The sequence below is a fragment of the Oncorhynchus masou genome, chromosome 10 (genome assembly GCF_036934945.1).
Source record: "Oncorhynchus masou masou isolate Uvic2021 chromosome 10, UVic_Omas_1.1, whole genome shotgun sequence".
Lineage (NCBI taxonomy): Eukaryota > Metazoa > Chordata > Actinopteri > Salmoniformes > Salmonidae > Oncorhynchus > Oncorhynchus masou.
In genome coordinates, this window is record NC_088221.1 from 4,528,454 (window position 1) to 4,545,150 (window position 16,697).

Below are 16,697 nucleotides of genomic sequence, written 5' to 3' on the forward strand. Positions count from 1 at the left end.
TGCGTGGTACATATATATATTGTGTAATACGTGTATCGTCCCGTGTCGGTCAATGAGGTTTACCCTCGCTCTTTTGTTTGGCTTCAACCCAGTGTTTTTGCATACTTGTTTATTTTGGGTGTATTAAAAACCCCTATTGTGTATTCCTGCGCCTGTCTCCACATATACTTTATACCAGCGTGAAATAGAGCTAATAGCCTATTCGAGGAAAGAAGCAGGTTTGCTCTTGCTAATTGCTAGATGAAAAACAGGCCTACCTGCAACATAAGCCAAATTAACTCTTGTGGAAAGTTGAGGAGAAAATGAGCATTGGTGTGATCAATTTTGCTGGTTATGATAACATTGTAGCACTGATGCATTTTGGATAGTTGCAAAGGACATACAGAGAGACGAGCATAGTGACAAAGAAGATCCAAAGGAATTGACAACAATTAGAAAGATAGAAATCACTTGCAAACCACTTGAGCTTCAAGGCAAGCAATGACATGATGTAAAAGATGTGCAGACTAAACGCTGTTTGCTGTTCAATTGTTACATTTAAATACACATTTTTAGAATCTGTCATTGCAGTTGTCACTATGTCAATGAACACACACTGAAAGCACTGAATGGTTGTGTTACTACCTTATTACTAGGACTACAGTGTGCAATAGGATGTGTTGGTTGGTCAATTGACAAGTGAACTGTAGAATGATAAACTAGCCTCCAGTGTGGATGATCGCTATCGTGGGTTCGAGTCCTTGTGATAAACTTCTTTCAAATAATTATGGAAAAGTGTTTGTTCACTTCCTTTTACGTCAACATTTTTAATTGGTTGATGCAGAACTTGTTCCAGGAAAGAATCATTGTCATCTGGTGAGGTTTGTATCGGGCTATCATGTGCCGGGTTATCTGATGGGACCAGCTACAATGTAACGTTCTATCACGTGCAAGTATATCGACGATTTTGAGCCAGAGCAACTGTTTCTAATGTTTGCAAGTATGGCCCCACTGTACTTTCCATGTAGATTCCATGTCACAATATGTTGACAAATTATCTTGAAGCAATGTTCAACCAGTTAATACATAATGGGTTGTAGCCTGGTACACAAGGCTAGTAATCCCCAACAACAAATACATTTGCAGAATAAAAAGCTCAAGGACTCCAGCATTTTGAAAATGTCAATCTTGGCGCTGGCTTTCTTCCTCTTCTTACAATTAGCTTCATTATAACCATAGACATGTTGGAATTTACTATATATTATCTACTGAATTGAATATTTTGCACCATTTCACTGGGTTAGAGAAGTAAAGGTCCCACAGTACACTGTACAATGAGTATAAAGCATTTATACTGTGGAAATGTCAAGTTAAGCCATCTTAATCTTCATTATACCACATGCACCATATTTCCATTTAGCAAACTCACTAGACAGGCCTACATCTTCCTCGAACCAGTTGTAACAGAGCACCCCAAAAATGTCTACACCAACTGTAATACCACTACTGGCCAAAAGAGGGCACTCAAAATACATGAATTACACCCAAGCTTTCTCTCAACAAGCTCTCTCAGCATCAGGGGCTTTGTAAAACAGGGAAGTGTAGGTTAATTTGAAGGCTTATCTAAAAGATTAATGCGCATGTTGTGCATAATAACTGTATATATAATCAGTGTGAGGCCAATCGTCAAGTCAAGACACAGTGATTGAATCCTCAATCCTGACAATCTGTCTAGCATGCCAGAACTCTGTGTCTGATGAATTGGAGCAATAGGAAAATAGACACAGGAAATTGAGGGGTAGGACACAGGAGCGCAGAGGTAAAATGATAGGCAGAGCACTTCTCAGTTCCTGGCTGATTACTCTTGTGTATATTGCCACAGTGACAAACCAATGACCAAATGCTATAATCATTTTATTACTCTGTGTCCACTATTAAGCCACACACACACACACCCATAGTGTTCAGAATATTTACAGTTTATAGGTAGGGTCTGGAAAAAAAGCCCCAGAAGTGAATTGAATGGAAAAATGTCCATTGACATAATATATGTGTAATGTATTAACTAATACATTACAACACCCTTCACATTTGTGACGTGCAGCCAGGATAGAGGTGAAAATGAATGAAAAAAAGAACTGTAATGAAAAATAAATAATCATTTTGACATCTTAATGTTTTTTCTGCATGATAAAATCAGATTTCTGACCTAGGTCTTCCCAAATTTGCAGTGTTCTGATACAAAATGTGCAAGGAGGCCAGGGGAAAGGCAGCCTTGCTGTGTGCCTTTCTTCTGCCCTTCAAACTCAATGCATGGCACTGACATGACTTGCGCATGCGTGTTTCTACCTTAAACTACTATCAGCTAATGGACGCCGAAAGGCAGGCAGAGAGCTTTGCTTCCTTTCATCTGTCAATAGGTCCCATTAATTTTCATTGCACTGAAATAGTAAATGCAAATCAAATTGTATTTGTCACATGCGCCGAATACAACAGGTGTAGATTTTGCCGTGAAATGCTTACTTACGAGCCCATTCCCAACTATGCAGAGTTAAAATGTAAGAAAATATTAGCAAATAAGAAGAAAAAAAAGGAAATGGTGACACAATAAAATAACAATAATGAGGCTATAAACAAGGAGAACCGGTCAATGTGTAAGGGTACAAGGTAGTTGAGGTAATTGAAGTAATGTTTTTTTATTTTTTATTATTTTTTTATTTCACCTTTATTTAACCAGGTAGGCTAGTTGAGAACAAGTTCTCATTTGCAACTGCGACCTGGCCAAGATAAAGCATAGCAGTGTAAACAGACAACACAGAGTTACACATGGAGTAAACAATAACAAGTCAATAACACAGTAGAAAAAAAGGGAGTCTATATACATTGTGTGCAAAAGGCGTGAGGAGGTAGGCGAATAATTACAATTTTGCAGATTAACACTGGAGTGATAAATGATCAGATGGTCATGTACAGGTAGAGATATTGGTGTGCAAAAGACCAGAAAAGTAAATAAATAAAAACAGTATGGGGATGAGGTAGGTAAAAAAGGGTGGGCTATTTACCAATAGACTATGTACAGCTGCAGCGATCGGTTAGCTGCTCAGATAGCACATGTTTGAAGTTGGTGAGGGAGATAAAAGTCTCCAACTTCAGGGATTTTTGCAATTCGTTCCAGTCACAGGCAGCAGAGTACTGGAACGAAAGGCGGCCAAATGAGGTGTTGGCTTTAGGGATGATCAGTGAGATACACCTGCTGGAGCGCGTGCTACGGGTGGGTGTTGCCATCGTGACCAATGAACTGAGATAAGGCGGAGCTTTACCTTGCATGGACTTGTAGATGACCTGGAGCCAGTGGGTCTGGCAACGAATATGTAGCGAGGGCCAGCCGACTAGAGCATACAGGTTGCAGTGGTGGGTGGTATAAGGTGCTTTAGTGACAAAACGGATGGCACTGTGATAAACTGCATCCAGTTTGCTGAGTAGAGTGTTGGAAGCAATTTTGTAAATGACATCGCCGAAGTCGAGGATCGGTAGGATAGTCAGTTTTACTAGAGTAAGTTTGGCGGCGTGAGTGAAGGAGGCTTTGTTGCGGAATAGAAAGCCGACTCTAGATTTGATTTTCGATTGGAGATGTTTGATATGAGTCTGGAAGGAGAGTTTACAGTCTAGCCAGACACCTAGGTACTTATAGATGTCCACATATTCAAGGTTGGAACCATCCAGGGTGGTGATGCTAGTCAGGCGTGCGGGTGTAGGCAGTGAACGGTTGAAAAGCATGCATTTGGTTTTACTAGCGTTTAAGAGCAGTTGGAGGCCACGGAAGGAGTGTTGTATGGCATTGAAGCTTGTTTGGAGGTTAGATAGCACAGTGTCCAAGGACGGGCCGGAAGTATATAGAATGGTGTCGTCTGCATAGAGGTGGATCAGGGAATCGCCCGCAGCAAGAGCAACATCATTGATATATACAGAGAAAAGAGTCGGCCCGAGAATTGAACCCTGTGGCACCCCCATAGAGACTGCCAGAGGACCGGACAGCATGCCCTCTGATTTGACGCACTGAACTCTGCTGCAAAGTAGTTGGTGAACCAGGCAAGGCAGTCATCAGAAAAACCGAGGCTACTGAGTCTGCCGATAAGAAGAGGGGGATGACTGCTGGAGCTTTCCAATCCTTGGGGATCTCAGACGATATGAAAGAGAGGTTGAACAGGCTGGTAATAGGGTTGCGACAATGGCGGCGGATAGTTTCAGAAATAGAGGGTACAGATTGTCAAGCTCCAGCTGATTTGTACGGGTCAAGGTTTTGCAGCTCTTTCAGAACATCTGCTATCTGGATTTGGGTAAAGGAGAACCTGGAGAGGCTTGGGCGAGTAGCTGCGGGGGGGGGCGGAGCTGTTGGCCGAGGTTGGAGTAGCCAGGCGGAAGGCATGGCCAGCCGTTGAGAAATGCTTGTTGAAGTTTTCGATAATCATGGATTTATCGGTGGTGACCGATGTACATTTAGGTAGGAGAAAAAGTGACTAGGCAATAGGGATATATAATAAACAGAGTAGCAGGAGCGTATGTGAAAGTGTGTCTGCGTGTGTGATTGTGTGTGTGCGTGTGGCATAAATATGTATTTTCATGTGTTTTGTGTGTGTGAGTGTAGTGTTTGTTAGTGTGTGGGTAGATGTCAGTGCTGTAAAAAAAGGAGGTCATTGCAAATAGTTAGGTAGCCATTTGATGAACTGTTCAACAGACTTATGGCTTGGGGGTAGAAGCTGTTCAGGAGCCTTTTGATCGCAGACTTAACGCACCGGTACCTCTTACAGTGTGGTAGCAGAGAGAACAGTTTATGACTTGGGTGGCTGGAGTTTTTGACAATTTTAGGGCCTTCCTCTGAATGCCTGGTATAGAGGACCTAGATGGCAGGAAGCTTTGCCGCGTTGATGTACTGGGCCGTACGCACTACCCTCTGTAATGCCTTGTGTTCGGATACCAAGCAGTTGCCATACCAAGCGGTGATGCATCCAGTCAAGCTGTAGAACCTTTTGAAGATCTGAGGGCCCATGCCAAATATTTTCTGCCTGCTAGGGGGGAAGAGGTGTTGTCGTAACCTGTTCATGATTGTGTTGGTGTGTTTGGACCATGAAAGGTACTTAGTGATGTTGATAACGAGGAACTTGAAGCTCTGGACCCGCTTCACTACAGCTCTTGTGATGTCAATGGGGATGTGCTCGGCCATCCATTTCCTGTAGTCCACAATCAGCTTCTTTGTCTTGCTGACATAAAGGAAGAGGTTGTTGTTCTCGCACCACAGTGCCAGGTCTCTGACCTCCTCCTTCTAGGCTGTCTCATCGTCGTCAGTGATCAGGCCTACCACTGTAATGTCGTCAGCAAACTAATGATGGTATTGGAGTCGTGCGGCCACCAGTTGTGGGTGAACATGGAGTACAGCAGGGGACTAAGCACGCACCCCTCAGCCCCCGTGTTGAGGGTCAGCATGGCGGTTGTGTTGTTGCTTACCCACCTGGAGGCGGCCTGTCAGGAAGTCCAGGATCCAGATGCAAAGGGAGGTGTTTAATCCCAGCGTCCTTAGGATAGTGAGGTTGGAGCTTGGAGGACAAAATGTTGTGGAATCCTGAGCTGTAGTCAAAAAACAGCATTCTCATGTAGGTGTTTATTTTGTCCCGTTGAGAAAGGGCAGTATGGAGTGCAATGGAGATTGCGTCATCTGTGGATCTGTTGGGGTGGTATGTGAATTGGAGTGGGACCAGGGTGTCGGGGATGATTGTGTCGATGTGAGTCATGACCAGCCATTCAAAGCATTTAATGGCTACAGATGTGAGTGCTCCGGGGCAATAATAATTTAGACAGGCTACCTCGGCGTTCTTGGCCACAGGAACACCAAGAACAGGGACCAGTTTGAAACATGTAGGTATTACCGATTCGGTCAGAGAGAGGTTGAACATGTCAGTGAAGACACTTGCCAGATGGACAGCGCATCCTCTGAGTACACATCCTGGTAATCCTTCTGGCCCTGCGGCCTTGTGAATGGTAATCTGTTTAAAGGTCTTACATCGGCTACGTAGAGCGTGAACACACAGTCGTCCATAACAGTCGTCCATTTCACAAAAAATTGGAAAGCTGCCGTGGTCATCCCCTTCTTCAAAGGGGGAGACACTCTACACCCAAACTGCGATAGACCTATATTTATCCTGCCCGGACTTTCTAAGGTCTTCGAAAGCCAAGTTAACAAACAGATCCCCGACCATTTCGAATCCCACCGTACCTTATCCGCTATGCAATCTGGCTTCCGAGCTGGTCATTGGTGCACCTCAGCCACGCTCAAGGTCCAAAACGATATCATAATTGTCATTGATAAGAGACAAAACTGTGCAGCCATATTCATCGATCTGGCAAAGGCTTTCGACTCTGTCAATCACCACATTCTTATCGGTAGACTCAAAAGCCTTGGTTTCTCAAATGAGTGCCTCGCCTGGTTCACCAACTACTTCTTTGATAGAGTTCAGTGTGTCAAATCGGAGGGCCTGTTGTCCGGACCTCTGGCAGTCTCTATGTTGTGCCACAGAGTCCAATTCTCGGGCCGACTATCTTCTCTGTATACATCAATGATGTCGCTCTTTCTGCTTGTGCTTCTCTGATCCACCTCCATGCATACGACACCATTCTGTATACCTCTGGTGCTTCTTTGGACACTGTGTTAACTACCCTCCCGATGAGCTTTAATGCCATACAACTCTCCTTCCGTGGCCTCAAACGGCTCTTAAATGAAAGTAAAACTAAATGCATGCTCTTCAACCGATCACTGCCCGCCTGTCCAACATCACTTTGTTTATCTGTTATTTTACCAAGTAAATAGACCAAGAACACTTTCTCATTTGCAGCAACAACCTGGGGAATAGTTACAGGGGAGATGAGGGGGATGAATGAGCCAATTGGAAACCGGGGATTATTCAGTGACCATGATGGTTTGAGGGCCAGATTGGGAATTTAGCCAGGACACGGGGTTAACACCCCTACTCTTACGATTAGTGCCATGGGATCTTTAATGACCTCAGAGATTTAGGACACCCATTTAAAGTCCTATCCGAAAGACAGCACTCTACGCAGGGCAGTGTCCCCAATCACTGGCCTAGAGCATAGGGATAATTGTATTTTATTTCTTTAGACCAGAGGAAAGAGTGCCTCCTACTGGCCTTCCAACAGCAATTCCAGCAGCATCTGGTCTCCCATCCAGGAACTGACCAGGACCAACCCTGCTTAGCTTCAGAAGCAAGCCAGCAGTGGTATGCAGGGTGGTAAAACTGACTATCCTACCGATCCTCGACTTTGGCGATGTCATTTACAAAATAGCCTCCAACACTCTACTGAACAATTTAGATGCAGTCTATCACAGTGCAATCCGTTTTGTCACCAAAGCCCATATACTACCCACCACTGCGACCTGTATGCTCTCGTTGGCTGGCCCTCGCTTCAAACTCGTTGCCAAACCCATTGTTTCCAGGTCATCTACAAGTCTTTGCTAGGTAAAGACCCGCCTTATCTCAGTTCACTGGTCACCATAGCAGCACGCGCTCCAGCAGGTAAATTTCACTGGTCACTTCCAAAGCCAATTCCTCCTTTGGCCGCCTTTCCGTTCCAGTTCTCTGCTCCCAATGACTGGTACGAACTGCAAAAATCGCTGATGCTGGAGACTCTTATCTCCCTCACTAACTTCAAGCACCTGCTGTCAGAACAGCTCATAGATCATTGCACCTGTACATAGCCCACCTGTAAATAGTCCATCCAACTACCTCATCCCCATATTGTATTTATTTATTTATTTTGCTCCTTTGCACCCCAGTATCTCTACTTGCACATTCATCTTCTGCACATCTATCACTCCAGTGTTTAATTGCTATATCATAAGTACCTCGCCAATATGGCCTAATTTATTGCCTTACCTCCGTTATCTTACCTCATTTGCACACACTGTATATATACTTTTTTTCTACTGTATTATGGCTGTGTTTGTTTATTCCATGTGTAACTCTGCGTTTTTGTATGTGTCGAACTGCTTTGCTTTATCTTGGCCAGGTCACAGTTATAAATGAGAACTTGTTCTCAACTAGACTACCTGGTTAAATAAAGGTGAAATAAATAATAAGACATAATTAAACAGCTGATGCGCTTATGCATGGTTCAGTGTTGTTTGCTTAGTTGTGAGCATAGAAAGTATTTAGCTTGTATGGTAGGCTCACGACACTGGACAGCACGCGGCTGGGTTTCCCTTTGTAGTCTGTGATAGTTTGCAAGCCCTGCCACATCCGACGAGCATCAGAGCTGGTGTAGTAGGATTCGATCTTAGTCATGTATTGATGCTTTGCCTGTTTGATGGTCCATCGGACGGCCTAGTGGGATTTCTTATAAGCATTCAGATTAGTGTCCCGATCCTTGAATGCAGCAGCTATAGCCTTTAGCACAGTACGGATGTTGCCTGTAATCCATGGCTCCTGGTGGGATGGGGTTTGGTGTGAAAAAAAGTAATGGTATAGGCAGGAGGACAGGCATAGCTAGCTCTTGCCTATGAACGTCACGTGTCATATTCTGGTTACATTCATTTCACTGCTAGTCAAAGAAAGCTGATCAAGATGGCTAACATATTGCATCTGAAACAGTTTTCAAAGTTGGATTTTCTAGCAAAACAGGGGGTGATAAGGGATGGAAGACCAACATCTGAGTTTAGGGACCGTGTGTGGACAAGAGCAGATTACTGCGACTTGAACAACTTGCCGATAGCACTCAACCAGCATGATAAATCTGTCTCACATCCAAAGTCAGATAGCTCTTAAAACATTTGACAGCTCAGAGATAGATCTGACATTGAATGAACAACGGAGATTGAACATCAGCATGCACAATGCAAAGGTAAAGGGTAACCCTGAGATTTTGTAAGACCTAGCTAATTAATGCTCAATCATGCTACCTAGGTCAACAGGAGTTGGCATTTCATGGCAACAATGAGAGTGAAAACTCATCAAACAAGACCAAGGGCAACTACAGTTAAAGTTTACATACACCTGAGCCAAGTACATTTAAACTCAGTTTTGCACAATTCCAGACATTTAATCCTAGTAAAAATTTCCTAACTTAGGTCAGTTAATAACGTGAAAGTGAGAATAATAGCTTTTATTTCATTCATCACATTCCCAATGGGTAAGAAGTTTACATACACTCAATTATAATTAGTATTAATTAGTATTAGTAAACTTGGGTCAAACGTTTCGTGTAGCCTTCCACAAACTTCACACAATAAATTGGGTGAATTTTGGCCCATTCCTCCTGACAAAGCTGGTGTAACGGAGTCAGGTTTGTAGACCTCCTTGCTCACACACGCTTTTTCACTTCTGCACACACATGTTCTATAGGCTTGAGTTCAGGGCTTTGTGATGGCCACTCCAATACCTTGACTTTGTTGTCCTTAAGCCATTTTGACACAACTTTGGAAGTATGCTTGGGGTCATTGTCCATTTGGAAGACCCATTTGCAACCAAGCTTTAACGTTCTGACTGATGTCTTGAGATGTTGCTTTAATATATCCACATAATTTTCCCTCGTCATGATACCATCTATTTTGTGAAGTGCACCAGACCCTCCTACAGCAAAGCACCCCCACAACATGATGCTTCCACCACCGTGCTTCACGATTGGGATGGTGTTCTCCGGCTTGCAAGGTTCAGCCTTTTTCCTACAAACATAACGACGGTCTCTATGGCCAAACAGTTCTATTTTGGTTTCATCAGACCAGGGAACATTTATCCAAAAAGTACAATATTTGTCCTCATGTGCAGTTAGTCTGGATTGTTTATGGTGGTTATGGAAAAGTGGCTTCTTCCCTGCTGAGCGGGCTTTCAGGTTATGTTGATATAGGACTTGTTTTACTGTGGATATAGATACTTTTGTACCTGTTTTCTCCAGCATCTTCACAGGGTCCTTTGCTGTTGTTCTGGGATTGATTTGCAATTTTTGCACCAAAGTATGTTCATCTCTAGAAGACAAAATGCGTCTCCTTCCTGAGCGGTATTATGGCTGCGTGGTCCCATGGTGTTTTACTTGCGTACTATTGTTTGTACAGATGAACGTGGTACCTTCAGGCATTTGGAAATTGCTCCCAAGGATGAACCAGACTTGTGGAGGACAACAATTTTTGGCTGATTTCTTTTGATTTTCCCATGATGTCAAGCGAAGAGGCACTGAGTTCGAAGGTATACCTTGAAATACATCCACATGTACTCCTCCAATTGACTCAAATGATATCAATTAGCCGGTCAGAAGCTTCTAAAGTCATGAAATAATTTTCTGGAATTTTCCAAGCTGTTTAAAGGCGCAGTCAACTTAGTCTATGTAAACTTCTGACCCACTGGAATTGTGATAATGTGAATTGTAAGTGAAATAATCTGTCTGTAAACAGTTTTTGGAAAAATGACTTGTGTCATGCACAAAGTAGATGTCCTAAACAACTTGCCAAAACTTGAGTTTGTTAACAAGAAATGTGTGAAGTGTTGTATGTAAACCTAGGTGTATGTAAACTTCAGACTTCAAATGTATGTCGAACTATTACATGATTTTGCTGAAAAAACAAATAGTTAAGAACGGCAACTGTGTTTGCTTTTTGCTCATTGCCTATGATGGAATTTTCAATGAAACTGACACGCTCTTCTGTGTTCTTTGGAGAAAATGTATATTGGTTTCTGCCGCACCCGTATCATCAGCGACATAGTGAAAGCAATGGAACGATGGCAGAAAGCGAAACTCGTAGTTAACAGCCAAATTGAGTAGAGAGGAGGCGAATCTACAACAAAATACTGGACAAAATAAATATTCAGATGAGAGCCAGGTTTGACTACTATGGTAAACTTAATTTCCTTGGCTTAGTGGACTGCAAACATTTTGAAACAATGTCACAAAAGTTCAACACCAGCAAATGAAAGCCTGTCAAATTATGCCATGTACTTTGATTTCGTTAGTCTTAAGACTCACACGTCTTGTCGGATTATATAGTTCACAAATGGTACGAGACACATCACCTGGACAGCTCCTCAGCTTTTTGTTTCAGCATTAACTGACACAGAATGTCCCAATTGACCCATTGGAGCTTTTTACAACTACTATGCTTCTTGAAATAAAGATGTAGGCTTGGGCGGTTTCCAGATTGTCAAACCTTCATACCGACCTTGTGCCATACCTGGATATTTGGTAATACCGGCACTGAACACAAGGGCCACTATTTTCAAACCCCACTGAACCTTTGTGATCCAAAGGTTAGCAATGCTAATAAGTACATGTAAAATTCGATGGAGAATGCTCACGAAATGCTAACTAGCGCATTGCGGACATTTTATACAGTTTTTAACCTAAAGTATTTGCAGGACAGATATCCCAGCTCATAAAGTATACAAGTAATTAAAAAATGCTACTCATAGCATGCTACGTCCACAAAACAAATATTAGACTAGGAGGGGATTCTCTGCAGTTACCAAGCGAAACTTGATTTTGAAATTAGCTAACCACATAGCTAGATAGCTAACTAGCTACTAAATTAGCAAACCAAGTGCACAACTGCAGAGCTTTTATCACATTTCAGACAGTTAACTTGATATTTGTAAGATATCCAGCTGGCAAACATTTAGTTGTGAATTCCAAACTGTATCTAGATAACCTGGCACGAGCTGCACAACAGTGAGTGACTAACAAGGCTTCGATCTCTCGTCATTGTTGCTTGTAAACAAACACCACGTGACTGGGGACATCTGGTAAGCTTCATAATGAAAAATTAATTGACAGGTGAAATGAAGCACGCAATCTTCTATATCTCCTAACATATTGCACAAGTTGACTGCAGCTATTTACCCCAAAAGTAGCTAATTAAAAATAATGTATAAACAAAACTTCAAAGAAATAGTTCTGACGGTATTGGCGGAATTGAAAAACCATCCCGTGGCTATTTCCAAATACCCCGGTATACGGTATATTGGTATACCGCCCAAGCCTAGATCTCTCTGTCTTTTTTTAATCAATATTTCATATTTTTTTCTAACCAACTAGTCCATGGTGGGTAACATCTCTTTGAAGAGTCAGTCTGCAGCCTGGGGGTGGGTGGTGGATGGGAGAGAGAGCCAGGTACCTGAGCTCTAACCTCAAACTGGGGGGTACTGCTCACACCCTGACTACTACAATCAGGGGAAAAAAGGAAGCCTGTGTTTTTTCTAAAGGGCAGAAGGGGACTGACCAGCTTGCTGATGCGATTGTCTTTATGATAATCAAATTGGAGAGCTTCATAGGATTTGTGCTTAAACATTTCATCATCAGTGATCCTGAATGTGTGCTAATCCTTCCACAAAAAATGAGACTCAAAATATTTTCTCTAAACTTTTTAAAATTACAAAGTGGGCTACCTTTCTTTGGTCAGGACTGGGTTTCCCAAAAGCATTATAGCACTAAGATCATAATTCCACTGAAACTAAATAAATGACAGATGATCTTAGTGCTGCAATTATTTGAGGAGATCCAGCCCTGGTCTGCAGAACAGACTTTAGCTGCTTCTACACAACACAATATACACCATGAGTTTCTATGCTGTCTCAAATTCTTATGGACTTCGGGGAATCCCATGGAAATATTGGGGTAGAATTTGTGTCATGTGTAACAAAAGCTGTCTGCAGACCTGAAATGGCTGTTCCAAATATGGTTGATATTTATTGATCAGTAATTCTCAAAATGGTTGGAGGGCAAGATAACGTAAAGGTTAGTTCATATAATGGTATATGTGTGTTAAATTACCATAGCCTTAGTAAATATGTTCACACACAGTTCATTAAGCCAGAGTGAATCACTGTCAGTACTGTACTGTACTGGAATGAGACTCCTGAAAGCCTCCTAGCTGATGTGGTACCTTCTTTATCCACACTGCAGCAATGGGAGTTACACGAATAAAACTGGATTGATGTTTGACAGTAAGTCTTCTGTGCGTGAAATTCACCAACTGAAGCACTTTGCTGTTCTACAATAGGTCTTGTTCTTGGTCATGGCAAGACAAAGTTCCACGTGATGACCCATGTCCACTGGGTGTGATGGGTCTGATAAAATGGCAGAGCCCATTTATTTTTAATGGGAGGAACTCGGTGAACAGAGTGTGCATAAAGTTGGGGAATCTGAAATATGAATTATGCAAATTCTATGCTGGCTGTTGATATCTAGCAAGCTGTAGCGATCAACCATTTACATTACATTTAAGTCATTTAGCAGACGCTCTTATCCAGAGCGACTTACAAATTGGTGAATTCACCTTCTGACATCCAGTGGAACAGCCACTTTACAATAGTGCATCTAAATCATTTAAGGGGGGGTGAGAAGGATTACTTTATCCTATCCTAGGTATTCCTTGAAGAGCTGGGGTTTCAGGTGTCTCCGGAAGGTGGTGATTGACTCCGCTGTCCTGGCGTCGTGAGGGAGTTTGTTCCACCATTGGGGGCCAGAGCAGCGAACAGTTTTGACTGGGCTGAGCGGGAACTGTACTTCCTCAGTGGTAGGGAGGCGAGCAGGCCAGAGGTGGATGAACGCAGTGCCCTTGTTTGGGTGTAGGGCCTGATCAGAGCCTGGAGGTACTGCGGTGCCGTTCCCCTCACAGCTCCGTAGGCAAGCACCATGGTCTTGTAGCGGATGCGAGCTTCAACTGGAAGCCAGTGGAGAGAGCGGAGGAGCGGGGTGACGTGAGAGAACTTGAGAAGGTTGAACACCAGACGGGCTGCGGCGTTCTGGATGAGTTGTAGGGGTTTAATGGCACAGGCAGGGAGCCCAGCCAACAGCGAGTTGCAGTAATCCAGACGGGAGATGACAAGTGCCTGGATTAGGACCTGCGCCGCTTCCTGTGTGAGGCAGGGTCGTACTCTGCGGATGTTGTAGAGCATGAACCTACAGGAACCATCAGCAAATCAAGCAAAACCCTGTTAGCTGCACATCTTTTGGGGAACCCTCCTATTCTGTACAAATGTACTGTATATCTCTTTCTTACTCTACAGTATAACTAAGCTAATACCTCTACCACTGTATCTCTTGTGCTCCAACAAACAGTTTAATAAATCAACCCCTGCATACAGTATATGGCTCCCAGTCATGTTTCTTTAGAAGCTACTTAATAATGGTAATCAGGATAATCAACAACCCAGACGATTAAATCTTTACACTTGACTCTCTTAATTACCCCTACATTGTTCCCCTTCGCCCCAGAAAACAGGTCTGCTTCTAGCTTTCACGTGGTTTTTTCCTGTGTTTAGGATAGTGTATGCATTTAACAGCTCGACTTTGCTCTCTTAAAATGGCAGTAACATCTTCCGCTCTTCTTCTCCTCACAATTTTATGTGTGAATCAACCAGTAGCTGCACTGTTTCATGTATTATTGAACTATTTTAGTGGGCCTACCGCCTAGCTCTGGCACTCATTATCATAAGACCCTCCAGACATTCAGTCAGTCGCACAAAAGAGTGAGTCAACTCACACGCTTTCACAAGGCGCCCAAGACAGTGCAGAACACACAAGTGGTGCGGGATGGAAGGGTGTATGGCTTTGCTGTAGCTACGACTGTAATGCTCTACCATCCGCTGCATCAGTGACAAGCTGACAGTGTCAAAGAGTCTTTGTCTCTCTCACATAAACTGTCCCTGAAGCTGTCGTGTGAGGGAGATGTAGAACAGTATGTTTTAGAGGGGGAAGTTGTTTTTGTTCCCGTCCTCTTGTTTTTAATATGTCATTTCTCTCCTGTCAGGGCTCTGGGGTGGTGGGTGTCTAGTGGTGGAGGAGGAGTGTTACTGTTGGTGAGACCCTGCGGAGTCTGACCATGTTGTACCTGTATGCTAGTCTTTATCTTTTACGCCTTGTCAAAAAGCTCAAAGCAGTTGAAGCACAGACAGGCTCTTTGTCACCTACTCTATGCAGAGGTGTGTGTGTGTGTGTGTGTGTGTGTGTGTGTGTGTGTGTGTGTGTGTGTGTGTGTGTGTGTGTGTGTGTGTGTGTGTGTGTGTGTGTGTGTGCGTGTGTGTGTGTGCGTGCGCGTGTGCGTGCGTGCGTGTGTGTGTGCGTGCGGGCGTGCGGAGACGAGCGGGTGAAACAGATGTGTGGAAACTGTAAAACTCAATATGAACCCTGCAGAGGCCTTCCTCTCTCTGTTCAATTATTTAGGGTAAAAGAAAAGAGGCAACAGTATCAACATATTTCCTCTGAAGCCTTTCAGGAGGAATGAATATTTTCTCGTCTTCGCCAAATAGCCGGAAATGGAAAGAAATACCTTCAATTGGATTGTTGGCTCTGGTGTTTTCCCTGTACAGTCTTCACTTTTACACAGTGAGTCATATTGAAAAATTCCTGGGGACCAACATGTATGGAAGCCCTGACAGGAAACGATTTCCGTGCTATCTAAATGTATTCCTAGCTGTTCCACAATGCTTTTCCTTTCTGCCATATTCAAGAGAGAAAAGAGAGAAGGGGAGATGTGGAAGACAGAAGGAAAAAACTGTGCTCGCCTATTTAATTTGCTTAAAGATTAGAAGAGGAGAAAAAACAGTGCTCACCTATTTAATTTCCCTCTACCGTTTCCTCCTGGCATGCCTTAACTCTTCCGCACTCTGACACTTGATTCTAGAAAGGGTTGTCACGGCGAGGCACCACGGTAACGACTCTAATTACTCTGAAGTCAAATAAATAAATAAGTTGGCTTTTCTCTCTGTGAGGATGACAGGTTTACCAACATCCCTGAAAAATTGAAAAATCACTTTCAAACTGTGTGTGTGTGTGTGTGTGTGTGTGTGCATAGAGTGAGAAACTCAAACAGGGTAAAAGCTTGACAGCTACAGTGTTTTTTGTATTTTTTATTGTTATTTTAGTTTTTTACTGTGCTAATGTGCACGTCCAAATACACAGAATATAAAGTGATATGGTTAGAGTTTCTCCAGACTTATAGTGCTGAGGCTGATCTCCCTTTTATTTGTTGGTTATTGGTTGTGACCTTGCCTGTTCACCAACGCTGTCATTCCCGAGTGTGTATCTACATCTCCAACAGCAGTTCAGGTGTTTTACCATGGTCATAGAAGGAGACAACCAGACAAATGTGTGACACAAATCCAAAGGAGGTCAAATGAGTGTTGTCATTGGGGTTAGCTCCTTGATTTAGGATCTTGTTATTTTTATCCATATCGAGTGAATCGTGTAGAAATTATAGCAATTTCTGTGCATAGTCCCTCTCATTTTAGGGGACCAAAAGTATTGGGACGAATTCACTTATTTGTATTAAAGTAGTAAAATGTGTAATATTTGGTCCTATATTCATGGCGCACAATGACAACATCAAGCTTGAGATTCTACAAATTTGTTGGATGCATTTGCTGTTTGTTTTGGTTTTATTTCAGATTATTTTGTGCCCAATAGAAGTGAATGGTGAATAACGTAAGGTGTCATTTTGAAGTCACTTTTATTGTAAATAAGAATAGAATATGTTTCTAAAGACTTCTATATTAACCCTCCTGTTGTGTTTGTTTCATGTTAATTCATTTTGTGTTCCTGGTCTAAAATGACCGCCCCATTATAGCTGATTATAAATCCATAATAATACATATATTATCACCTAATGTTGTGTTAGATATTTTTATCTACTTAAGTTGTGAACATTACACGTTTTGATCTTCCATTTG